The 26184-nt window shown below is 47.3% G+C and overlaps 1 protein-coding gene across 4 annotated transcripts in view; it reads left to right on the forward strand.

Moving 5' to 3' along the window:
- ARHGEF3 (Rho guanine nucleotide exchange factor 3) overlaps positions 1–26184 on the forward strand; it is a 349457-nt gene that overhangs the window by 65613 nt on the left and 257660 nt on the right. Inside the window, exon 1 of one of the 4 annotated variants that reach the window (XM_032153955.2) lies at positions 9073–9088. The exons of the other annotated variants lie outside the window; for them this stretch is intronic. The gene's annotated coding sequence lies outside the window, so the exon portion shown is untranslated. Of the gene's footprint in view, positions 1–9072; positions 9089–26184 lie in introns of those variants that run through there. 4 annotated transcript variants of the gene reach the window in all.

Genomic DNA, 26184 nt, shown 5'->3' on the forward strand with positions numbered 1-26184 from the left:
TCTAAGCTTAATAGAGTGTGTGTAAATTAGGAGTGAGCAGATGATGAACAAGGGTCCAAATGTCTCTTCCTTGGGGTAAAGTGTATTTTGTAAAACAGCCCATGTCTATTTTTCAAGATTAGTCTCCCCATGATTCAGGCCTTTCCATGAACACTGAGGTCCTTGCTTCTCCGTGGTGGGTTCCTTGGGAGTCAGGGCTCTGAGGAGGCAGACACTTTGACTGTGAACAGTGGAGTTTTACACACCTAAAGTTGGCATGTCAGGTACAGGTTGTAGATAGTCAAAATTAATCTTGAAAATGCATAAATCTTCCAACCCATGCGTAGTTTTGTATGTACAACCCTGTAAAATAACCTGTGTATGTAGATGTCAATGTACGTAGTTGTCACATATAGAGGAGTGCACATGTAAATAAATTCCACTGTGGTTTGTTTTTTTTTTTTTTTGAGATGGAGTCTTGCTCTGTCGCCCAGGCTGGAGTGCAGTGGTGCAATCTCGGCTCACTGCAAGCTCCGCCTTCTGGGTTCATGCCATTCTCCTGCCTCAGCCTCCCGAGTAGCTGGGACTATAGGCGCCCGCCACCATGCCCGGCTAATTTTTTTTTGTATTTTTAGTAGAGACGGGGTTTCACCATGTTAGCCAGGATGGTCTCTATCTCCTGACCTCGTGATCCGCCCGCCTTGGCCTCCCAAAGTGCTGGGATTACAGGCGTGAGCCACCACGCCCGGCCCACTGTGGTTTTTAATAGTGGAAGAGGGTATAGAAGACAAGGTGTGTCCCTGAATTCTGAATATCTAAGGTATGTGTGCTGTGGTGCCTGCATGTTAAAAAGAGACAGGAGAAAGCCCTGAGGTCAGAAGCCCGGGCTCAGAAGGCAGCTGCCTGCGGTCCAGTTCCTGCTCCACCACTTGCTGCGGTGTGACTTTGAGTTCATGGCCTTGCTGTGCCTCTCTTTCATCATCTTTAAAATGGGTATGACGAGAATACCCATGCCTTGCACACAGTAAGAGCTTACTAAATGTTAGCTGTCATGCTGTGTTGCTGCTCACTATTATTATTATTAATTAATCATAACATGATTATTATTACCACCTCCAATGAGATGGGCTGGTTTGAGAACTGAGTTTCCATCCTGTGCCTCTTGGCTTGTGTGATTCCTTTAAAGAGATGTGGAACAAGGTCCCATCTTCCTACCCTGGCGTTCCATCACACAGACACACACTGGGTGTGCTGCGAGTCTTCTCCACGCACTCTCTCATTTGTGTCCCGCAGCAGTGTGGCTCACTTCTTGTTTAATCTCCTCCAGCAACTTGGCAGGCCTGCAGCCACCCTTCACATCCTGGCCTGTCCAGCAGGCTGATAAAATGCAGATGCAGCTACCACCCCCCTCAGAGATCCGCCCGCCTCTGGCCTCACTGTCGTGGGTCCCAAACGTGGATTCTTAGCTGAGGGGCTGAGGGACTGGGATGAGGGGCGGGGGGTTGCGCGAGACAGCCTGTAGAGGTCAGAGAGTCCGAGGAACTTTAGAAGTAGCTCTAGGTTCCTGGCATGGGCAGTGTTAGAATTGCAGGCAGGCTGGGGGATAGGCCCCGAGTTGGTGGATCTCCACTTAACAGATTTTTTGGTACTATTTTTTAGAATAAAATATTTTTATTTCATAGTTCATTCTTGAGTGTTCCAGCTGAAATGAAAAGTGAAAAAGTTTAAGCAGTATGTTAAAGGGCAGGGGTGGGGAGGAGCCAGACCTCAGAATAGGAGCCTCAAACGTGAGGCTCACAGGGCCAGCCCATCATGAAAATGAGAGCAATGGCTTGGGCCATGCATTCTGTTTCCCAGGAACTCGTGGCACATCCTGGTTCCTGCCTCCTGTTGAGAATGCTAGCCCATGGGGCCAGATCTGCCAATTTCCCAAGATCATCTAGAAATTGGAATCTTAATGTAAAACTTCCCAATTCTCATGAGAGCCATCTGGATTTTGAAATTTTGGCAATTCATTGAAAAAATTCTTTTAAATATATTTTTGAGCTGGAATTGAAAATCCACCAGCTTGCAAGGGACTTGAGAGATGCTGTGCTTGTGCCCCTACAGTTTACAGATGCAGAAACAGAGGTCCAGAGAAAAATGACAGGGCCTGGTACAGTGATTCATGCCTGTAATCCCAGCACTTTGGGAGGCCGAGGTGGGTGGATCAGATGAGGCCAGGAGTTCAAGACCAGCCTGGCCAACATGGAGAAACCCCGTCTCTACTAAAAATACAAAAATTAGCTGGGTGTAATTGCCTGTAATCCCAGCTACTTGGGAGGCTGAGGCAGGAGAATTGCTTGAACCTGGGAGACAGAAGTTGCTGTGAGCCGAGATCATGCTACTGTGCTCCAGCCTGGGCAACAGAGTGAGCCTCTGTCTCAAAAAAAAAAAAAAGAAAAGAAAAGAAAAGAAAAAGACTTGTCCATGGAATCCAGCTCTCTGGAGCTTCCACTGCAGATCTATTTCTTCCAATTCCATCCAGACAGTGTGTTTCTGTTTGGCAAGCGGGCTGTTAAGTGGAGTTTTATTGCAGGTATCGGGGTCATCCAAACTGCTCTATGGAGCTAGCAGAGTGACCACATGAGCCCCAGGAAGCGTGAGCGTGGTCTTCGTTCTTGGTTGAGCCAAAAAGGCTCACACGTTCCCAGACGAGGCTATTCTTGGCAGGGCCACCTCCTAGGGATTAATCATACTGAAAAGCTCACAGATTTAATTTTGCTGAAGTTTGATCTGTTCTAGGAAAGTACATTCAGCATGGCTCAACAGAGAATTTTCTGTCCAAGGATCTACACAGTTAATATATTTTGGAGATCTCAGCAGAGCACAAAGCAGGCTAGAAAAATTCCCGTGGTGTTAGGCCAATCCAGCTTTGTCCTTTGGCCAGGAAAGTCCAGACTGCCCCTGGACCATGGCACAAACCCCAGGTGCCCAGTTAAGCAGCCCTGCCGGGAAAAGGTGATGAGAAACTTGCCTTTGCTAAAATAGTTGAGCCGCCAAATGATAGCCTGACCTAGGGGCTCAGAAATAAATGTTTCCTGTTATGCAGGAGGAGAGGGGCAGGGTTTGATTCTTGTGTTCTCATGTGCTTGCTCACTCTGCTCGTAAAAAGGAGAGAAGTTTTATTTTTGCAAGCTATTGCAGCGTGAGCCCTAAACACCAAAGCCAGTCTCTTCAAGAAAACTGATCAGGATCCAGGAGCAGTTGTCAGGCCCCTGGAGGGTGACTCATGAGCAGCAGAGTTCCCGGAACTCACCCGTCCCTGGTCGGCTAGGAAGAGGCTGAGTGTGGTGGTAAATGTGGAGGGGCAGGCGCAACACTGCAGGCATGGCCTCTGTTTTTGAAAAACATCGTGTGTTCGGGTCAAAGCATCCATTCCCTGTGAGCAACCCAATTTTAAAAATAGGAGATTCTGCAGGAAACCAAGCTGCCTGCCTGTTTTCACCTGGAAGACCAAATTCTCACTTTCCAAGCCTGATTTTGGAATAAACAAAATCAATTCTAGCTCAGCCTCAGCAGAAGGCACGTGCAGTGGTGGCTGTTTCATGGCTGTCTTTCCTTCAGGGCTGTTGGAGGTGTTTCTGGAACCAGCGCAATCAATGGCAGGAACAACTGGTTTTTCAGGCTATTGAGAAAGTCTGATTTATGTGGCTGAAGTATGGTGTTATTGACCCCCCCACGTTCGACTCCTAACATTCCAGAACAAACTGAGAATTCATGTGAATCAGCACCTTATTTATTAACTCTTTATGGATGAATAACATAAACACAGAAGTGCACAAGTAACTGTACACCTTGCTGGGTTTCACACGCTGAGCACACCTATACAGTCAGCACCCAGAGTGAGGAGCACAGTGTGACCATCGCCCCAGGAGCGCCCCCTGTGGTCCCTCCACGGGCAGAACCATCAGCCCAACTTCTCACTGTGTGTCAATGGAATATCACCTGGATGTTGGGTCAGGAGTTTTGGGCTTAAAGAGCCCTAAGCAGGGTTGTGCCATCCAGCTTTGGGAAAACTCAGCCAGGGAGGGTTGTTCTCTGAATGTCAGGAGGGAGACTCCTGTGGCACTTAGGGCCCAAGGGAGATGCTGGTTCATTGGCTGTGATGGAGATGGATTTCCAGGCGGGCATGAGAAAGCGTGACCATGTTTGGGGGGGTGTCGAGAGCAGGCAGCACATTGAACGAGTGACTGTGTTGGTGATGTTGTGTGTGTCACTGATTCATGAGCATTTTTTTAAAGGCCGGATTATTTAGGACCTATGAAAAGCTGAGATCTGCCTGTTGGGGGTGGGTGGGGTGAGATTCTGAACTGGAGCCAGAGAGAAATGCCATGTGTCCCTACTGATAGAAATCTGATCACCCCGGATGCTGCCTGTCAGCATGTGGGCTCTGGGGAGCTGTTTTCCTAACGGCTTGGACGAAGCTTGTGGACAATGGAGATCGGAGGGGGGAGCGCTGCCTAATGAGTTCCTTGTCTGTTGGCTGAAGGTGTGGGGTTTCTTTGATGGAAGCCATTAGCCACTTTGATGGCTTGTTTGAAAACAACTGAAATCTATCTTGTCGGTGTAGTGGTTCTGTAGATACCTCACGCTGGTCATTGGCATCGACAGCTGGGAGCTCCCCTGGCAGGTGTGGGCAGAACTTGGCTTCTCAGTGATTTGCTCTCACGTTACTTTAATGCATGACTGGGATGGTTTCTATATATACACTTGCTTTATGTGGCTCCAGGGAACAGAGAACATGGCAGATCCTATTAAAAGTGGTTCCTGGTTATCCAATATTCATTCAACATTGATTAAGCCACCAACTGTGTGCCAGGTGCTAGGGATAGCTTTATTTACAGTTATGGGGTCATCAGGCTTTATGTGGGTGCAGTGTTACAGGTAAGTTAATTATAGGCTTGAAGACTGTATGTTGTCATATGCGTTTGTCACTTCTAATATGTGCTCCTCATATCCTAACAAGAAATAATATTGATTTATCCCAGAGGAGATCGCGTATGTAAAAAACTTTGAACACTAGAAAGCGTTTGGCAAATCTGAGGGGTATTTTTGTTCCAGGGTGTGTAACCTTCCATTTCTATGCTGAGTTATGGTACAGAAAGGAGGCCCTCCACCAGGCGCCCAGCAAACATTATTCTCTGCCTTTTACATATTAGAGAACGGAGCTTTATGGAGGTGATGCCGTCACTCCTTCAAGGACCCAGTTTACAGCTCCAGGTCCTGACCCTCAGCGCCAGACATGGACGAGTGAGGTCTATAGACAGAGATGGCAGGAACCCTTCCCGATAGGGAGCAGGATGGGCAGGCGGTCCCAGCAACTGAAATGCTAGGCTTGTTTAGAGGACTTCCAGTGAGTCTGTGATTCATGTGGAGATTGCCCTGTTGCACAAAAAATCCAGTTCTCATTGGCAACACTCCTTTCTCCCTTGTTTTATTTGACTGTGTGGCAATGGGGACAGGTAGCACTGAGATGGGTTGCCACAGACATTTCTACTGTTGAGTTTGCCTCCCTGGGCTCTCATTCTGCTCCACTGTTTACTGACTGTGGTTCGTGGGCAAGCTACGTTATGCTCTGTGCTTCAATTTACTCATCTGTAAAAGGGGATGAATATTAGTACCTAGGATGTAGTATTATGATAAGTATTATGATAATCAAGATTAAGTACTCAATAAATGCTGTCATTTCTCTTAGTTATTCCTGGACGTTCCCATTCCCATCTCTCAAATCTCTCAAATTCTGAAGCTGTTTGTTGTTCACATAGGAGGTGCCTAGTAGAATCATTGTAGCTTATAATTTTGGCCTTATAGTCTACATTTTAGCAAGGGCTGAGATACCTTGCAGATTCTAAGAAAATATCTATAAAGAGGAAGACTTTCCTTTTTTGTACCTCCATTTATTTCAGGGATTGCAGATATATATATATATATTTTTTTTTTTTTTTAAGATGGAGTCTTGCTCTGTCACTCAGGCTGGACTGCAGTGGCACAATCTCGGCTCACTGCAGCCTCAAACTCCTGGGCTCAAGTGATCACCCTGTCTCAGCCTCCTGAGTAGCTGGGACTACAGGTGTATAGCACCATGCCTGGCTAATTTTTAAAACAGAGACAGGGTCTCACTATGTTGCCTAGGCTGGTCTTGAACTCCTTGCCTCAAGCGATCCTCCTGCCTCAGCCTTCCAAACTGCTGGATTACAGGCATGAGCCACTGCGCCGGCTGCATAAACTGTTACTGTCTAGGCATGTAATGAAATCTCAGTTTGCTTGGACAAGCTGGGGTAAGACTCCGTGACATGTTGTTTAAGATCAGTGCATGCTGGGGCCAGTTTACTTGAAAGGGGTTCTGTAGATTGAAGATGCTGCTGCCTCTCTTACATGAGAATAATCTGCTTATGTGCCTGGCCTTGGCCAGACAGAAAGGAAGTGTCGGGCATCAGCTGTCTGAAGGCGTGGTGAGGAACTGAAGAGAACAGAAGGAAAACCTGGCTGGTAAATGCAGACCAGCCACTGAAGGATTCCAGGAAGGAAGCCCTGAGGATGTTGCTGTCTCCCTTGCCAGCTCTTTGTCTCTTGCAAATGTGGACACGCTATCAGGGCGGATCTGTTAGAAAACGAATCCACTGAAACATCTGCAAATAAGTGGCTCCAGACTGTCATTATCTCCCTGGGTTTTGTAACCAGTTGTGGCTGACAAGGACATTCTGCTGAGAAGGTCAGAGTCCTGTGTGTGTTGACTGAACACCTTCCCTCAGGTTCACACAGCACCTCACTGGGCACGTCTGGGGCCCATATGCCATCCAGTCTTTAGGAGCAGGTGGTAGCTTCTCTGCCTCCCTCTGGATGAATGAGCTCCCTCTGGATGAATGGGGTCAGGGTCATTGACTGTGGTAGTTTCTTATGGCCGCTGCAACAAATTACCGCAAATCTAGCAATTTCAAACAACACACATTAATCATTTTACAGTTCTGGAGATCAGAAGTCTCCATGCAGTCTCGCTGGGCTGGAGTCCAGATGCCAGCAGGCTTGGCTCCTTCTGGAGGCCATAGGGAAGGATCGGTTTCCTGGCTTTTCCAGCTTCTAGAGGCAGCCTGCATTCCTTGGCTCCTGGCCCCTTCCTGGCATGACTCTGACCTCTGCTTCCATGATCACATCTCCTACTACTGCTCGGACCTTCTTGCTTCCCTGTCAGAGGGTCCTTTTGACCACCTTGGGCCCACCTAGAGAATCCAGGATATACCCCATCTCAAGATCCTTAACATAATCAGATCTGCAAAATGCCTTTTGCCACGTAAGGTAAAAAAGTCTTAGGTTTTGGGAATTAGGATGGGGACATCTTTTGGGGGCCATTATTCAGCCCACCACATGGACTCATACCCTCTAGTGCTAAGCTCACAGCCTTGGGTGCCAGCCTGCCTGGGGTCAGGTCCTAGCTCAGTCACTCACGAGCTTGGTGATATTGGCAAGTTATTTAACTTCTTTTTTTTTTTTTTTTGAGACGGCGTCTCTCTTCGTTGCCAGGCTGGAGAGCAGCAGTGCAATCTCAGCTCACTGCAACCTCCACCTGCCGGGTTCAAGCAATTCTCCTGCCTCAGCCTCCCGAGTAGCTGGGACTACAGGGGTGTGCCACCACACCCAGGTAATTTTTGTGTTTTAGTAGAGACAGGGTTTCACCCTGTTGGCCAAGATGGTCTCAATCTCTTGACCTCGTGATCCGCCTGCCTCTGCCTCCTAAAGAGCTGGGATTATAGGCGTGAGCCACTGTTCCCGGCCTTTAATTTCTTTTTAAGGAGCTTCCTCATCTAATATGGCATAGAAATAGAACTTCCTGGGCGCAGTGGCTCACTTCTGTAATCCCAGCACTTTGGGAGGCCGAGGTGGGTGGGATCACCTGAGGTCAGGAGATGGAGACCATCCTGGCCAACATGGTGAAACCCTGTCTCTACTAAAATACAAAAAATTAGCCGGGCGTGGTGGCGTGCGCCTGTAGTCCCAGCTACTCAGGAAGCTGAGGCAGGAGAATCGCTTGAACCTGGGAGGCGGAGGGTGCAGTGAGCCAAGATTGCACCACTGCACTCCAGCCTGGTGACAGAGCAAGACTCTGTCTCAAAAAAAAAAAAAGAAAAAAAAAGAAAAGAAATAGAATTTCTTCTTCTAAGGCATAATTGAAATAATATATGAAGTGCTTAGAACAGTGCCTGCCATATAATAAGTGCATTTTGAGTACTATATTTTATTATCACCATTATTCTACCCTTAATAAGCACTCAGAAATTGTGTGAATGTATATTCCATCTTCCAATTTGGTTCTTCTGACTGCCGGTACTTAAGAACTGATACTACTGACTTATAGTAAAAGTTTTTTTAAAAAAACTATCTCAGACGGGCGCGGTGGCTCACGCCTGTAATCCCAGCACTTTGGGAGGCCGAGGCGGGCAGATCACAAGGTCAGGAGATGGAGACCATGGTGAAACCCTGTCTCTACTAAAAATACAAAAAACTAGCCCGGCGTAGTGGTGGGCGCCTGTAGTCCCAGCTACTCAGGAGGCTGAGGCAGGAGAATGGCGTGAACCCGGGAAGCGGAGCTTGCAGTGAGCTGAGATCGCACCACTGCACTCCAGCCTAGGTGACAGAGTGAGACTCCGTCTCAAAACAAAACAAAACAAAACAAAACAAAACTATCTCACTTTGGGTTTTAGGATTTAAGACGAGACTACAAAACTGACTCATCTTTTGTGAGGAAATATCTTCTATTCCTTTGTGGAATGATACATAAATGGTGCTGAAGGCAGGAGGAGGTTAATTTGGCACCTAAATAATTCAGTTGGCTACAGTTCAAGCCTTCTTTTCACTCCGCCGTCCTCTTGGTGAGGCTTTGCCTTATGTTTGCACTATGGCTGCTCATCTCCTGCCCTCATGTCCACGTTCCAGCAGGAAGAAGGAAGGAGAAGGGAAGGCCTGCACTGTATCAGGAAAACAAAGTCTTTAAGGAATCCCAGCAGATTTCTGTTTACATATTTGGCCAGAACTGAAGGATGTGTCCTCCTGTAGCTACAGGGGGTCTGGGAAGGTAAGAATGTTGAATTGCAACTTGGGAACATGTTGAGTTCTGTTAAAAAGGACAAAAAGATGCATCAGCATCTGTTGCGATTCCCTAGAACAAGAATGGCTGCATGCTTATTGAAGCGTTCTTTGTACAAGTGGCAAAATGCTCTGAACACCTAAATGTGTACAGTGAACATCAGTTGTTACCTATGATCGGGGAAGGATCCAGGTTTTGTGGGGCCTGATGCATAAGGGCTGTGTGTGCGTGTGTGTGTGTGTGTGTGTGTGTGTGTGTGTGTGTGTGTGGGAGTTATCCTCTCTTTAAAAAAAGGACTTTACAATAAATCTGCCTCTCACTGGTTATTGTAAGAGTGTATGTGATGCACTGAGAAGTCATTTCTGAAGATACGTGGGGCGCTCTTTGTAGAGAAGTGACAGTAACATTCACAATGACAATAGCTAACATTTATTGAGCACTTAGTGTATGCCAGGCACTCGGGCAAGCATTTGCAGGCTTTTCTCACTGACTCCTCACAATCAGCGTAGGATACAGTTGCTGCCTATTAGTCTCATTTTATGGCTGAGGAAGCAGAGGCTCAGAGGGGGTAAGTCATTTGCCCAAGGCCACACAGCTAGTATATGGTAGAGTCAGGGTTCAAGCTCATGGAGCAAAACAGGACTTGTTTCCTGTGGTTTAAGCATTCCCTACATAGTGATCTCTCACTGTCATAATTACATGCCTACTATGTTCTCTTCAGTAAAGATCTCTTATTTTTAGTTGACTAGAGGAAGGACAATATGAGTAGAAAATTTTTCTTGTTTTGGGGATGAGGTCTCACTCTTTTTCCCAGGCTGGAGTGTAGTTGTGCAATCATAGCTCAGTGTAGCCTGGAATTCTTGGACTCAAGCAATCCTGCTGCTTCATCCTCCCAAGTAGCTGGGACTACAAGTGTGCACCATCACATCTAACTAATTTTTGTAGAGATGGGGTCTGGCTATATTGCCCAAGCTGATCTGAAGTTCCTGGCTTCAAGCAATCCTCCTGCCTTGGCCTCCCAAACTGTTGGGATTACAGTGTGAGCCTGGAAAATATTTGTTAAAATATTAAAAAATAAAGTTTTATTTCTTCCCACTTCACGAAGGTTATATTTGGAATTAAGACAGTGTGTTCTTTAATAGTATTTTTCATAGTAATTGATTTGATGAGTAAGCAAGAATGATTTGTGATAAGTTAAATGTCTTGGATAAGTGTTTGATTAAAAAATAGCTCATCCGGGTGTGGTGGCTCATGCTTGTAATCTCAGCACTTTGGGAGGCCGAGGTGGACGGATCACTTGAGGTAAGCAGTTCGAGACCAGTCTGGCCAACGTGGTGAAAGCCATCTCTACTAAAAAGACAAAAATTAGCTGGGCATGGCACCTGTAGTCCCAGCTACTCAGGAGGCTGAGGCAGGAGAGGCAAGAGAATCACTTGAACCCGGGAAGCAGAGGTTGCAGTGAGCCGAGATCACACCACTGCACTCCAGCATGAGCGACAGAGCAAGACTATCTCAAAACAACAACAACAGAAACCTCTCAAAAATTCTTCCTACTTTATCTGTTGGCTGAACTAATGCCAGGCTCCCATCATAAATAATCAAGAATTTCAACCTGATGACTTCTTGGTAATAAAGTTCAATGGGGTTCTTCTCATATGGAGTGTACATAAAACATTGTGAAGGCCCAGAACAGCAAAACGTGCTTAAAGGCGGACATGGGATCTGCTTCAGGGTATCTGCTGAGGTTAGGACTCTGTGTGCCTGTAGGCATAAACATGTGGACATACCTTCCTTTGGATCCTGAAATGGCCAATTCCACGGTAGGGGGAAAGGAGGAAGGAGGGCTGTGTTTGAATCGATCATTTCTTGAGACAGCTTGCGTTAAAAGTCAAACTAAGAAAACCCAAATGGCCGTTTGGCTTTCTGTGGTGTTTGGGAAGGCAGTCTGAGGAGTGGTCTGTGAAGTCCCTGGGCAGGAGGGCTCGGGCTGAGGGCTCAGCTGTGGCACCCCCAGATGACTGCTGAGGTCATGAAGGAGCTCATGGCACCATTCATGTTTCTGGACTCAGTCATTTTGCCTGGGGTCCCCATAGCAAGGAAAGTAGGGAAGTGAACCAAGGTCCAGCCAGTGTTGCTCTTGGCTGCAGGGAAGGAAAAAAAAAAAAGGCAGGATGACCGGGAAGGGAAGGAGCCAAGCCACCTTCCTGGTCCTATTTAATGAGTGTTAATCTTTGTAAATATTCAACAGTATCTGATACCAAGTAATAGCTTTGCCAAATGAGTGAGTGAAGGGCCTCTTTCTGTTTGATTTCCCTGGTTAGTTTTTTGTGTGTGTACAGAGAGGGTTTGGACCATGTTCTTTTGTGTGTTTGTATGGGTTGAATAAAAGAGTGATTGTTTTTCAATTGTCTCTATGCAGGAAGCCTTGGCTGACTGTAAAAATTTGGCACTGGGAAGTGAGCAGCAGTTTGCGATGTTACTGATTCAGTGTTCGCACAAATAACTTTGAGAACCTTAAAAACCCAACTGTACATTATACCTTGTAGTTGCAGGACATCAAAGTTAATTAAGTCTTGTCCGCCTCATTTTGCAAATGAGGAAACAGAGGCCAGAAGAGCCTGCATGTGACGTTGCATTCAACTATACACACGTTCATGAGAAGTGTGACTTTGGAATTGTGAAAGTTTTATGAGTTCTTGCTGAAGCATCTTCCAGGAATTCTAGAATTGGAACATGGAGGCCCTGGAGGAGTGAAAATAGAAAATCCTTCAGTTCTCCTGATAATACAGGGGAATGACAGGGCAGTGAAGTAAGGGGTGCAGAGCAGGTGTTTGGATCATTTACCGTTCGTCATCTCCTACTGGGGGCCTCTCATTGTACTTGCAGGCTGTCTCTCTGTTGATCAGGGCAAAGGCCTGGATGTGAAAAAGCCCCCACAAACAGCTCCTCTGAGTTCCTGTGACAACCTGCCCAGTGTAGATCTGTGTGGAGTCAGCCCTGTTTATGGAGAGGCTGCCAGACCCCACTCTTGCCCAGTCCTTCTTGCTCAGGCAAGCCTGCTGCTAAGCTCTCAGGGGGCAGAGTTTGCTTTTGGCATCTCTTTCTGCCCACCCTTAGCCATCTTCCTCTTGATACCAGCCCCTTCCAAGAACCAAGAGCCCTCCGCCTGATCCCTGGGCCCGAGTGTCTTCTAGGCCATGGACTGGGCAGAAGTGACCAAATGTGGACCCTGCTCTGCAGGACCTCCCCACAAGGCATGTGGATGGACAGGTTAGAAGTCTGAACTGAGAGTTGGGGGCTACGGGGGAGTGGTCCATCCTGAGGGAGGTCATGAGGGTGAGAAAGACTTGTCAGAGAAGATGGCCCTGGGGCTGGGTCATCAGAGGCTGAGCTGCTCAGTGGAAACCAAGCATCGCAGGCCTCAGTGCTGTTTGGTGGCAAGTGCTTCTGCAGGGCTGGAGGCTCTGTGTGGGGATGCTGGGGTAGGGATCCCAGGAAATGAGTTGAGGGGTAGATGAGGTGGGGAGGGTTGTAATGGCTAGAGCAGGGGTGTTCAATCTGTTGGCTTCTCTGAGCCACATTGGAAGAAGAATAATTGTCTTGAGCCACACATAAAATACAGTAACACTAATGACAGCTGATGAGCAAATAAGCAAATTGCAAAAAAAAAAAAAAAAAAATCTCATGGTGTTTTAAGAAAGTTTCCGAATTTGTGTTGGGCCGCGTTCAAAGCTGTCCTGCCTGCGGGCCACAGGTTGGACAAGCTTGGGCTACAGGGTCTGCATAGCTGTCCTTTTTTATCTTGGATTTTATTCTGTAAGAGATACGGGGCCTTGCTGTCTTAGTCCATGTGAGCTTCTGTAGCAATACATCATAAAGAGAGTGGCTTATAAACAACAGAAATTTATTGATTTCTCACAGTTCTGGAGGCTGAGAAGTCCAAGGTCAAGGTGCCAGCAGATTCAGCATCTTGTGAGGGCCCATTTCCTCGTTCATAGATGGTGCCTTCTCACTGTGTCCTCATGAGATGGAAAGGAAAGCAGCTCTCTGGGGCCTTTTATAAATGCACTAATCCCATTCACTTAATCACCTTCCAGAGGCGCTACCTCCTCATACCATCACATTGGGGATTAGGTTTCAACACATGAATTTTGGTGAGACACAAACATTCAGACCATAGCAATTTCAAGGATTTGAAATGGGATGAGGAAGGAATAACTGTATTTGAGATTTAGAAGCTTCTCGTTTGCAGTGTGCAGGGGGAGCTAAGATAGGGAATAGACAGGAGAGGAGGGGGTTTGAAGCAGAGTGGATGCAGAAATGAGGGAGGGTGTCTCAGCAGACCCCCTGGGTTCCACAGTGGGAGTGGGGGCAGATGGTGATGCCAGTCATTAAGACTGTTTTTCAGTTGGTGAGTCCCAGTTTCTAGGTCTACAAAATGGGAATAAGGGATGATGATGGGGATTAAAGGCAATCTCATGGGGGCTGTGCTTGGAGGGCATGTCACCTATGTTTCTTTCCTTCTCCTCTCAATCGAAAGCTCCCAACGTTGTGTTCCAATCCCCCAGGGCCTTGCTCTTTGATAACTCAGCTGATGAATTACTTCTCATCACATGTGGGAGTTAATGGTTGATGGAAATTAATATGTTATCCGGTCCTGGAGGCCTATTTCCATTGTAAATAGAGGTTCTCACTAACTAGACTAAAGGAGTCCTCAGACTTTTAGGCCAGCCTTGAATTTGTCATTAAAATCTTGCCAGAAAATCTTCAAATGTCCAATTTTAGCTTCGACTTATATTTTTTAGGTTTCTCTCTATTCAACTTATATTTTTTAGGTTTCTCTCTATTGGGGTCTCAAATTGAGACCAGGTTAAAAAAAAGACAGATAGACAGACACACACACACACACACACACACTCTCTCTCTCTCTCCTCTCCTCCCCTCCTCCCCCCCCCCCCCAATCGTCGAAAATTTACTTTTTGCCCCTCTTGAAAAAATGATGATTGCATGTCTCCTCTTTGCTGGGTGCCGCAAAGATCCTCACTGCCTGATCTTATCATGGCCATTCAGTCCGTTCCTAAAGAAGCAGCAAGGCATACAAACAAAGTTAAAATGAATTCTGTCTGGAAGATTTTATATCTTCTTTTTAGCATTTCACATTACTCTTTGATACAACAAATCAGAGTCATCAGAGGACGAGCTTGGTAAAGGACAGTTGTCAAAGTCCTAATTCCTGAGAAGGACAAGATGCCTCTTCACTGGACTCCACCCCCCAGACGCCGGCCTCAGCTCATAGCACAGAGGAAAATTATGATCCTTGAGCATCAATTGCTTTACAAAGAGTTGAGAATTGGTGCTCTGTGCCCCAGCCATTGTATTAGTCCATTTTCACACTGCTATTAATTTAAAGAACTACCTGAGACTGGGTAATTGATAAAGAAAAGAGATTTAATTGATGAACAGTTCCCCATGGCTGGGGAGGCCTCATGAAACTTACAATCATGGCAGAAGGCAAAGAGGAAGCATGGCACATCTTACATGGGGGCAGGAGAGAATGAGAGCGAGGGGGGAAGTGCCACACTTTTAAACCATCAGATCCTGAGAGAACTCACTCACTGTCACAAGAACAGCAAGGGGGATATCCGCCACCATGGTCCAATCACCTCTCACCAGGCCCTTCCCCTGACACGTGGGGATCACAATTTCACATGAGATTCAGAGACACAGTTCCAAACCATCAGCCATCATTCCTGCTGCATCTTGTATTTTCTTCTGTTGTCCTGGATTTGGGGGAGTGTGGGAAGTATTTAAATTATACTGTGTTTTGTTACAGGTTTAATGAGAAAAATATGAAAAGATTACCCATTCTTACTGTTGCTAGTATCTTGAGACAATTAAGGCATATGGTAATGGAAAAATATGAACTCTTCAGTGAGGGTGGTGGAAACTCCTTTTCCAAGAGGCCTGTTGAAACTCTTCCCTTTCTGGTGAATAATTTTAGAAAAATAGTCATGTTATCCACAAAGTAGTCTCTTTTGAAAAATCCAAACAGATTGAAAAAAGAGACTTCAGTTCTCTGTAAGTTATATTTTAATGCTCAGGATGATTCAGGTCAGTGCACAACACAGTGCCTGATGCACATGAGCCCTCCAGAAATGGCACCTGGCAGCTTTTAGTACTAGAGCTTCTATAGTTGTACCTTGCTTCCTTGCCATGCTTTTTGCTTGTTGGTTGTTTTGGGCTTTACATTTTTGTAGGGAAATTTTGCCCAAGTTTCATATAGAGTTGTATCGTTTACTTAACAAAGCCTTGTGAGATTTCAAAAAATACACCTGATAATCATAACAACTATGAAAATAACACACGTTTAGATTGTGTGTTATAATCTACAGTGTGCTTTTTTTTTTTGAGACAAAGTTTCACTCTTGTCGCCCAGGCTGGAGCGCAATGGCGCGATCTTGGCTCACTGCAACTTCCGCCTCCCGGGTTCAAGCATTTCTCCTGCCTCAGCCTCCCGAATAGCTGGGATTACAGGCAGCTGTCCCCACACCCGGCTAATTTTTTATATATTTAGTAGAGACGGGGTTTCACCATGTTGACCAGGCTGGTCTTGAACTTCTGACCTCATCCACCTGCCTTGGCCTCCCAAAGTGCTGGGATGTGAGCCACCGCGCCTGGTCTACAGTGTGCTTTTATCCATGATCACTGAGCCTTTTAATGAGATATGAATATTTCTCCTTCCACATGAGGAAACTGAACCTCAGGAAGGTTAAGCAATGCATCCAAAGTTAGGCTGGGCATGGTGGCTCATGCCTGTAATCCCAGCACTTTGGGAGGCTGTGACAGGAGGATTGCTTGAGCCCAGGAGTATGAGATCAGCCTGGGCAACATAGGGAGACACCGTCTCTACAAAAAATTTAAAAATTAGCTGGCCATCGTGGAACACACCTATAGTCCCAGCTAGTTGAGAGGCTGAGGTAGGAGGATCGCCTGAGCCCAGGAAGTCTAAGCTGCAGTGAGCCAAGATTGCACTACTGTACTCCAGCCTGGGCAACAGAGCAAGACCGTGTCTCAGAAACAAAAACAAAAACACAACAAAAAAACCCCACAAAGTTATATAGTTAAGGATCAGCCTCTGGTTGGGGTCTTCTTCGTGCTCCCATTGCTAATGTCCTTTGTGCCAGGAAAGAGAGCAAAAACCCCTGTTCAAATCTTGAACTAGGAGTTGATTTAGACAGACAGAATCAGGAGGATGAAGTAAGGCTTGAGTGTAGAATGATGTTTTCAGTGGAAATTATCATCCTATTGTAGAATTTAAAAAGCTTCCTTGAGGCCAGGAGCGGTAGCTCATGCCTGTAATTCCAGCACTTTGGGAGGCCAAGGCAGGCAGATCGCCTGAGGTCAGGAGTTCGAGACCAGACAGCCAACATGGTGAAACTCTCATCTCTACTAAAAATACAAAAATCAGCCAGGCATGGTGGCATGCAGCTGTAATCCCAGCTACTCGGGAGGCTGAGGCAGGAGAATCGCTTGAACCCAGGAGGCAGAGGTTGCAGTGAGCCGAGATAGCACCACTGCACTCCAGCCTAGGTGACAGAGTGAGTCTCCATTTCCAAAAAAATAAAAAATAAAATAAAAAGCTTCCTTGAGCAGGTATTGACTTGGTGCAGGTATTAACCATGTTGACTTAGTGAACAAGCAGACTGGGAAGCTGGACCAAGCCACAGACTGTGCTGGGGTTGACAGAGCACCTGGCACTGAGCAGCTGATGTTCACAGAGGGTAATTGTCCTCTGTGCTATGTGCTGAGGCTGGTGCCTGGGGTGGAGTCCAGTGAATTTAGGACTTCACCAACTGTCCTTTACCTGGCTCATCCCTTGATGACTGAAGAGGGATGACACGATCCAGCAAACATAGTTCTCCCATGCTGTGTTCTTAGCCACTGCATGTGGCTGGGGCAGACAGAAGCGACTTAAGTTGACAGTCAGCTCATGATGTTGATACAGCTGGGGCTGATTGAGACAGATGCTGGAGGGCACATGACCTTCTTTCTGTTTTTGTTTGTTTGTTTGTTTGTTTTTAAGCCATCCTCCCTACCATAGGACCTTTGTACATGGTGTCACCACCTCTGCCTGAAATGCTTTCCTCACCTTCATTCTTCAGATTTCACAGGTCTCATACAGAGGTTCATTTTTCTCTGACTCTTGTACAAATATATACTTAGCCAAAATATTTATTTAACTCATTAATGAGAGAACTAGCAGGATGAGGATGAGAAAGCTGGTTCTAAGGACCATCCAGGAAGATACACACACACACACACACACACACACACACACACACACACAGACAGAGAGAGAGAGGGAGAGAGAGTGAGAGTGAGTGAGTGAATTATGGAAAAATATTATGGAAAAAAGAATGCTGGAATAAGATTGCAAATTCAGATATAAAACTGGTTAATGGGCCGGGCACGGTGGCTCACGCCTGTAATTCCAGCACTTTGGGAGGCCGAGGCAGGTGGGTCACCTGAGGTCAGGAGTTTGAGACCAGCCTGGCCAACATGGTGAAACCCCATCTATACTAAAAATGCAAAAGTTAGCCGCTCGTGGTGGCATGCACCTGTAATCCCAGCTACTTGGGAGGTGGAGGTGGGAGAATTGCTCGAACCCGGGAGGCAGAGCCTTCAGTGAACTGCGATCGTGCCACTGCACTCCAGCCTGGGAGACAGAGCGAGACCCTGTCTCAAAAACAAAACAAAACAAAACTGATTAATGTCCCATAGGAAAATAACACTGTAACCTTTGAGACTGTACCTGACAGAATTTTTTTTTGCAATTTATCAAATTTATCAATCTTTAACAAGTTAACAACTTTACAGAGTCTGGGCCCTAATCAAAAGCAAATAGTGAATCAAACAAAAATAACCTCCCTGTAAGCAGACTCGGGGTGTAGATAGATGACTTTGAAAAGTTATACTTTATTTCCTAGTTTGGGATAGTTTTTTTGTTTTTTTGTTTTTTTTTTTAACAGCACTATATCTTGAGTGGCTAGTATAGTACCTGACACAAGGGAGGAACTAGTGACTGTTTCTTGAATGAATGAACAAATGGGGAAAGGTTGGATCCTCAGGCATGCGAGTGGCCAGGTTATTAATACAGGAAAAGCCTTCCACTAGGAAGTTGAACCTCAACCTTCATGCTGGAGGAGCCTGGGGTCAGAAGGCCAGCTGTGAGCAGCCTGAGCGGGACTAGGGTAATAGGGCAGTTACCCAAACAGGGCTTGGGGTGATAAAAGACATGGCAGGAATCTAGTAGTGAGAACTAGGTTATCAAGCAGGAACTGGGTCTTAAGAACAAGGGAGAATTCAGTCATTAGGACAAAGGGAGGGGAAGGAAAGGAACTGTTATTTCTGGCTTCACCCACAATGTGCAATTCATTGTGCAAAGCTGAGTGTACACGGCCCATCTCACGCTCACCCCTCACCTGACCCCTTAGGCAGGATTATTGTTCCTCTGGTTCACAGGCAGAGAGCCTCACAGATAGAGCTGGGGTTGTGGAGATGTTGAATGTAGGCTCTGCCATTCATGCGCTGGGTGACCCTTAGCAAGTTACTGGCTGTCTCAGCTTGTTTTTTTACCTATAAAATTGTAATGTAATCTAAGCAAATAGCAGAGTCCGCAATCCTCCAGACTTAGGCTTCGGTTACATTCAGAGATTTGAGATCCATTGGCTAACAATAAAGGCAGTTCTTTTTACTTGTGTCTCTCAAAGAATAGTCAAGGGGGATCCATTTTATACCCAATACCAACTCTTTTAGGAAACTACTCTCAGGTAGTGGCATGATCTCGGCTCACTGCAACCTCTGCCTCCCGGGTTCAAGTGATTCTCCTGCCTCAGCCTCCCGAGTATCTGGGATTACAAGTGCACGTCACCACGCCCAAGTAATTTTTGTATTTTTAGTGGAGACAGAGTTTCACCATATTGGCCAGATTGGTCTCGAACTCCTGACCTCAAGTGATCCATCTGCCTTGGCCTCCCAAAGTCGTGGGATTACAGGCATGAGCCACGGCCCAGCCACCTTGCAGGTGTTCTAAAAACCTCTCTTGCCCTTCCCTAGACTCCACTAAAGTTCTCCTTCCATTCGCTTTGCCCCAGAAGACTTTCCTCTTCTGCCCCACCTCTGGTATTCTTTTCTCTCTCTGTCCTTGTTTCTCTCCCCTCTGATTAATGCACTTTGCATATGGAAACTGATGAACTCAGACTGCATAGTGGAGGGAAGAAGATGGTAGATGGGGCAAAGTCTTTCCTTATCTGGGTAGCGAAGCTGGGAAGCTGGGTAGCGAAGCTGGGTAGCGTCATTGTTTTAAATAATTCTTGCCCTTGATTCGGGGAGATCAGCTCCCTCACAGTCCCATGGCGTGGTCATGAGGATTACTCTGAAGTTTCTGGCAGTTAGTGCACCTTCGGTAAATAGCGGCTCCCATTATTGTTCCAGAGGAGGAAAGTCAAGTTCACAATGGGGACATCTTGCAGCTGTGAAGTGATGAAGGGGTTTGAAGCTCAGCCGGGTTGGCTCTGGTGCGTAAAGTCTGAGTGAGCAGAAAGCCAGGAGAATTAGAACTCACTGATGAAGTCAGGGTTGTTCCTACGGAGTGGGGCAGGGGTGGTTCCGGGGCGGGAATCCATGAGGGCCCCAGCTGTGGGGAGGCAGCAGCCTTACAAGAGGCCAGACGAGTGCTGTCCTGGGCTTGAGTCTGGGCGTGTGTTACAGGCTGGATGATTCCAGAGCAACCCATCCAGCACCAGCTCTCAGCCACTGTGATTGCTCAGCCACCAGGAGCCCCCTGCCACCTGGGCACAGACCTGCTGGGGTTTTCTGCAAGGAAGCAGCAGTTTTGGCTCGGAGTGTCTCTCTGTACACTTTGGAGTCTAGTCAGGAGGACAGCCTCTTAAAATGGAAATGGGGCACTGCTGTGGGCCACCTGTGGACACTTGATTGATCTCCCCAAGTTACTTGTATTCTCTGAGGCCGATCTCACTCTACAGCATCCACAGGGCCATTTCTAGTGCACCAGCAAAAAAACGCAAGCGAGAAGTGGAATAAAATGCTCCTTGACCTTGTCCTTTCTTTCATCTCTTAACCTTTTAGGAAAAGAAGACTTTTTGTTTTCAGTTCAGGTTTTAAAAAAGAACTAAATAGGGTGTTTGAGACTTGCCACCCGGCAGCGGAGCTAGAGCCCTCCGGGAGGCATGGACAAAGTAATCAACTGAAGTTTTCTAATACCGGCCAGCAGAGGGCACTCTTCACTCATAATCGGTGCTTTCTTTCTCCTTGGAAACGTTCAGTGGCTGCAGGAGCCCTGGAAAAAATTGACTTCCAGCTATTTGTAATTTAACTTTGAGTCCTCAAGAGGGTACCTTCCGCTTTTAGAGTTGCAGTGTTGGTGCTATTATTTTAACACCCGCATCTGCTGTTGTCTGGGCATCAAAGCCTAGAAAAGTCATGAGGGAGATGCATTCTCCAAGGTTCTCAGAGCACAAGGTTCAGACAGAAACGGGGCCAGATGGACACATACTGTTGCATAAACACCAATTAATTAATACTGGGCTCCAGATGAGCCCAGCCTGCCAAACTCGTGAGCTTCACACCTCCATGATCCGGGCCCTGCCTCCCTTTGGTACAAAAATTAAAGAGACAGTTGCAAAAACCAGAGCTTTAACTGGCCAGTCCTAGTAGGGAACAACATTGGGACATGCAGGGTGCTGTGCTTCCCGTGGGGACACTTTAATTTTGTCCTGTGGATTCTTCCTCTCCCTGCCAACATACTTTTAATCTTGTTGATGCTATTAATAATAATGACAAGTGACATTTATTGTGCTCTTATCATGTACTGGGCACTTTTACGACTACTAGCTTATTTAACTGTCTTAGGCCAGGTGCGGTGGTTCATGCCTGTAATCTCAGCACTTTGGGAGGCCAAAGCAGGTGGATCACGAGGTTAGGAGTTCAAGACCAGCCTGACCAACATGGTAAAACCCTGTTTCTACTAAAAATACAAAAAAATTAGCTGGGCATGGTGGCATGCATCTGTAGTCCCAGCTACTCGGGAGGCTGAGGCAAGAGAATCACTTGAACCTGGGAGGCGATGGTTGCAGTGAGCCAAGATCGCGCCACTGCACTCCACTGCCTGGGCAACAGAGTGAGACTCCATCTCAAAACAAACAAACAGAAACAAAACACAAAACCAAAGAAAACAAAACAAAAAACCCTCTTAAAGCCCCAAGAGGTGGGGAACTGCTGGAATTTCTGAGGTTTTGTGAGGGTCGGGCACTTGCTAAGGGTCACTTAGCAGGTGAAGGAGGAGCCAGGTTGACCCCTCGGAGCTGTTGCCCATACCTGTCTGTCACCCATTTGTGGAGTCCCATTTATGCTCTGGACACCAGGTGGTAAGCCAGTGGTGCGCACACAAGACACAGTGCATCTCTGGCTAATTTTAATTATTTTAATTTTGAGTGTGTTAATCAAATACTTGAAAATTGAAAAGGAAGAGAAAGCCAGCCAGCCCTCAGAGAGCATACGCTGTGAGTGGAGGCCCTGAGGTGTCCATGTTCCTGAGGTGGTCTCAGTGGCTGCAGGATCGGCTGTGCAGGGTGGGGGGAGTGAGGTTGGTGGGGCTGTCTCCTTCCTTTCCTTCCTACTAGATCAACTCTTTTTCTGCCAGGTTTCTGTAGGATTGGGCTTGACCCAAGGTTTCTGCTGCTGAGAAGCTCTCAGCGAAACCCCAGTGTAGTGGCTCTTAGCTAAGGGCACGCCCAGGAGTGTTCGTCACCCCATGTCCCCAGAGTCCCTTTCATCTTCTGTTTCTCTTTCCAGCAGCTCCTTCCCTCCTGCCTGCAGATTGGGCCTGGGGCCTCCTGTGCCAAACACTTCCCTCCTACTCCTGCTCAGCCTTTGCATTGCCCAGAGCTCAGCCCAGTGCTGGTGCTGGTAACAGTTGAGAGTCAAAGAGGGGGAGCCCTGAAGTCAGAGCTCAGCTCTCCCTGCGGCCAGCACATGATTATGCCCCAGATTCCTTATCTGCAAGATGGTGATGTTAACAGAATCTGTCCAGAAAGTATGGACTATATGAGGCATTGGCAACCTGGAGTTATTTGTTTGTTTTCTGAGTCAGGGTCTCACTCCATCACCCGGGCTGGAGTGTAGTGGGACGATCACAGCTCACTGCAGCCTTGACCTCTTGGGCTCAAAGGATCCTCCCATCTTAGCCTTCCTAGTAGCTGGGACTACAGGCATGCATCACCATGCCCAGCAAATTTTTTCAGTTTTTGTAGAGATGGGGTTTTGCCATCTTACCCAGGCAGGTCTCGAACTCCTGGCCTCATGTGATCCTCCCATCATGGCCTCCCAAGGTGTTGGGATTACAGGCATGAGCCACCACACCCGGCCTCCAAAGTGTTTTAAACATCACTTCACCCGCAGTAAGGATTCAATATCCATGGACCATCATTACTATTAAGATTATGACCATCACTCCAGACCTATTTTTATCTTTCTCTTTTTTTTTCAAAATTCACATGCGTTTATCCTCTTTTCTGCCCCCACTTCTTTCCTACCTACTCTCTCCTCCCCAGTGACCACCACCCCCACTACTACCCTGAAACTGCCTCCAAGGTGACCAGCCATCTGGAGAGCCAAAGCTGTTGGTGGGTTTTGTGCAGTCTTCATCATGGACTCCCCTTTCACAGCATTGGGTCCTGGCTCCGCCTCCTCCTGGAACACTCGATTTGCTGGCTTCCCCCCAACCCCTTACTTCCAACTGCACCCTCCCCAGGACTGTTGCTTCCGGCCTCTTCTATCACTGCGGGTCCTTGCCTTTGGTCACCCCAGCCATGCCAGGACATTGGCTTTGACCTCAGCTGCAAATCCCAGTTCCCCACTGTTGCCAAACCTTTCTGTCTACACCTCCCAGGGGCCCCAGACTTTGTATGTGTCAAACTCAGATTTCTGGAGGCTGGTGAGGGATGAGCTGCCTTCAGTCTCAGGGACTAGAGGCAGAGATTAGGGACAACAGGCCTTTTTAAGCAACTGAGAATTCAGTCTGAGGGCACTGGGAAGCCTTTGCAGGTGGAGGCAGGATAAACCCCAAATCTGTCCACCCCTAAAGACCCTGCACTTCCTGATTCTTTGTTGGACTCTTTAGGTTGCTGGTAGTTTGTGGATGTGTGGTTTCTTTTACATTTAATTTCCCCCTGCTGGTGATTCATGCATCCCTCCTAGACTCTGGAGCCCCAAATACAATGTTAATAAGTTGCATCTGGCAGAGTGCAGCGTGCTGGGGTGTTTGTGACTGCACTATACTTGATGTCTGGTAAGTTTCTGAGGCCTGGCTCTTTGAGAGTCTTTGAACAGGGCCTTCTCTGGGAGCCCAGCAGCAGCAGCCTGTTGTAGAGGGACCTCCCCGAGTGTCCCTGGTGACCTCCCAGCCAGGTGGCATCACATTGCCCCTTGCTGCTAATTCCCCTTGCCCACCCCCAGCCCCACCTGGGGGTATGTTGTCCATTTACACCCTCATTTGTTAGGGTCTGTGCCTTCCTCTCACCTGCTCATAAGACCCAGGTGTGCATGTTCGTTCTGGCCAGGGCCCAGTGCCCAGGAGGCATGGTGAATGTGTGTGAGGGGATTGAGGGGGCGAGGCTGCAGGTTTCTCTCAGCTATGCTGTTCCCAGGGACCCGTGCACTGCTGCCCCTCTCAGAACCTCAGTTTCCCTATCTGTCTTTACAAAATAGCTGGCCCTGAGCCCTGCTGCCCACCTGTCTGTGGAATACACGTGGAGACCAACCAAGGTGGCAGAGCCCCGGTTCAGGGGTGGAGGCGGTGAATGAATATGTCACATTGTCACTCTGTAGCGAGTGCAATGCTGTTCTGGCTGCCCCAGTGCCAGGACAGTCTGAGCAGCAGTGATTTTTAAAGAGAATGTCTATTCTAATTTAAAATCCTGTGTTTTAAAGGCTGGGCATGGTGGCTCATGCCTGTAATCCCAGCACTTTGGGAGGCCGAGGCGGGCAGATCACCTGAGGCCAGGAGTTCAAGACCAGCCTGGCCAACATGGTGAAACCCTCTCTCTACTGAAAATACAAAAATTAGCTGGTCATGGGGGCGGGCGCCTATAGTCCCAGCTACTTGGGAGGCTGAAGCAGGAGAATCACTTGAACCCAAGAGTCAGAGGTTGCAGTGAGCTAGGACTGCACCATTGCATTCCCCACTTGGGCGACAGAGTGAGACTCTGTCTCAAAAAAATCAAATCAAATCATGTGTTTGTATTAGAAGATGTCCTTGTGTTTCTTTGCTTTTCTTTAGAAGCATTCATAGGCCAGGGGTGAAAAAACTACCATCTTTTACTCCAAAAGAAATATGACTTCCCATAATATTTTGGATTTCCAGTATCTGGAAGGGTAACTGATGTTGCTTTTGCTGATAGCAGGTAGCAAAGGTGTTGGTCATTAGGGGGCCACCAAGGAGCCTGGAAGGATCCTTTTCTACTGTCCAAGGCCAGGCTCCCCTCCCCTGTTTTCTTTTCCTCCCCTCTCTAGTCCACTCTAAGAGCCAAACTAATCCAAATATTTTTCTTTCCTCTATAGGCCCTTGGTGTTTCAAAATCTAGAGAACTCTAGGGAGTAATGTTCACTTGATGTAGTTTCATGTTGGCAGTTAAAAATGAACTTTATAAAACAGACTTGTAGTCCATTTGGGAAATGCACAAAGTGATTTTTTAAAAAGTTACACCATGATCAATATTATAGTGTTTTCCTTATCTTTTTTTTTTTAACCTGTGAGTTTATTTATGTAACTTTATATCCTAGTTTTTCGTCCAGTATTTTAATATAATCATTGCGTCATGACATGGGCAAATTAGACATCACAGTTTGCGGGGCTTGTCCACCTCCCTCCCTGCCTTGTAACATACTCGCCCACCCACCTACCCATCATGTGCTTGTCCACTTACCAACCATCCATCCATCATGGATTGAGGGGCTCTTCTCTGAGGAACAGGGCTGGGTTCTAAGAAACAATTATCAACGCGACAGGCAGGGTCCCTGCTCTTGGGGAGTTACTGCTATATAGTGGAACCAGCGTGTAAGCAAACACAGGGGAAAATGGCAGATTGTGGGGGTCTCTGGGTGGTGGGCATGGGGCTGCAGTCCACGGTGTGGTTTTGACTTCCACGCACGGATGGCAGCTCAGTGGTGGTGTAAGCTCTTGTGGCTGCTGTGTGTCTGTGAGACTATTAGATCTGGAATTTCCCTACAAAAAGGTGCCCCCATGGGTGCTCAGGACTGTGGGGTCCTTCTATGTGGGGTGAACTGAGGGACTGTACAGTGTGGCAGGGTGAATTATTGAGCTGGGATAGCCAGTCTTTTGTTTGTTTGTTTGTTTTCTTGAGACGGAGTCTCACTCTGTCCCCAGGCTGGAGTGCAGTGGCACAATCTCGGCTCACTGCAACCTCCACCCCCCGGGTTCAAGCAATTCTCCTGCCTCAGCCTCCTGAGTAGCTGGGACTACAGGCGTGCGCCACCATGCCCGGCTAATTTTTGTATTTTTAGTAGAGACAGGGTTTCACCATGTTGGCCAGGGTGGCCTCGATCTCCTGACCTCGTGATCCGCCCGCCTCGGGCTCCCAAAGTGCTGGCATTACAGGCATCAGCCACTGCTTCCGGCTGATAGTCAGATTTAGAAGGAGACATGAACCTGACCCAGCAGGCTGACCCTGCAAAAGGGGGCTGTGCTGTAAATGCAATGTTCTCTGGTGTTAGAAATTGCATAGTTATTTGTAGCATCACAGGTACTATTGGAGGTGAGGGGAATATTTAGAGGGATTTCTTAGAAAGCTTTATGTCTGCAGGAAAGTCTGAAAGGATATACACCAGGCTGGGGATCACCAACGCTGAGTGTGACAGAGACCAGGCAGGACCTTACATGAGTGGCCAGGGAAGGGCAAGGGTCACAGTGTCACAGTGGGGAGGGATGGAGACCCTGAGAACCCATGGTCCATCGAAGGGGGCAGCTACCACTCAACCCTAGCAGA

This window comes from Hylobates moloch, unplaced genomic scaffold (assembly GCF_009828535.3).
Source record: "Hylobates moloch isolate HMO894 unplaced genomic scaffold, HMol_V3 SCAFFOLD_5, whole genome shotgun sequence".
NCBI classification, from domain to species: Eukaryota; Metazoa; Chordata; class Mammalia; order Primates; family Hylobatidae; genus Hylobates; species Hylobates moloch.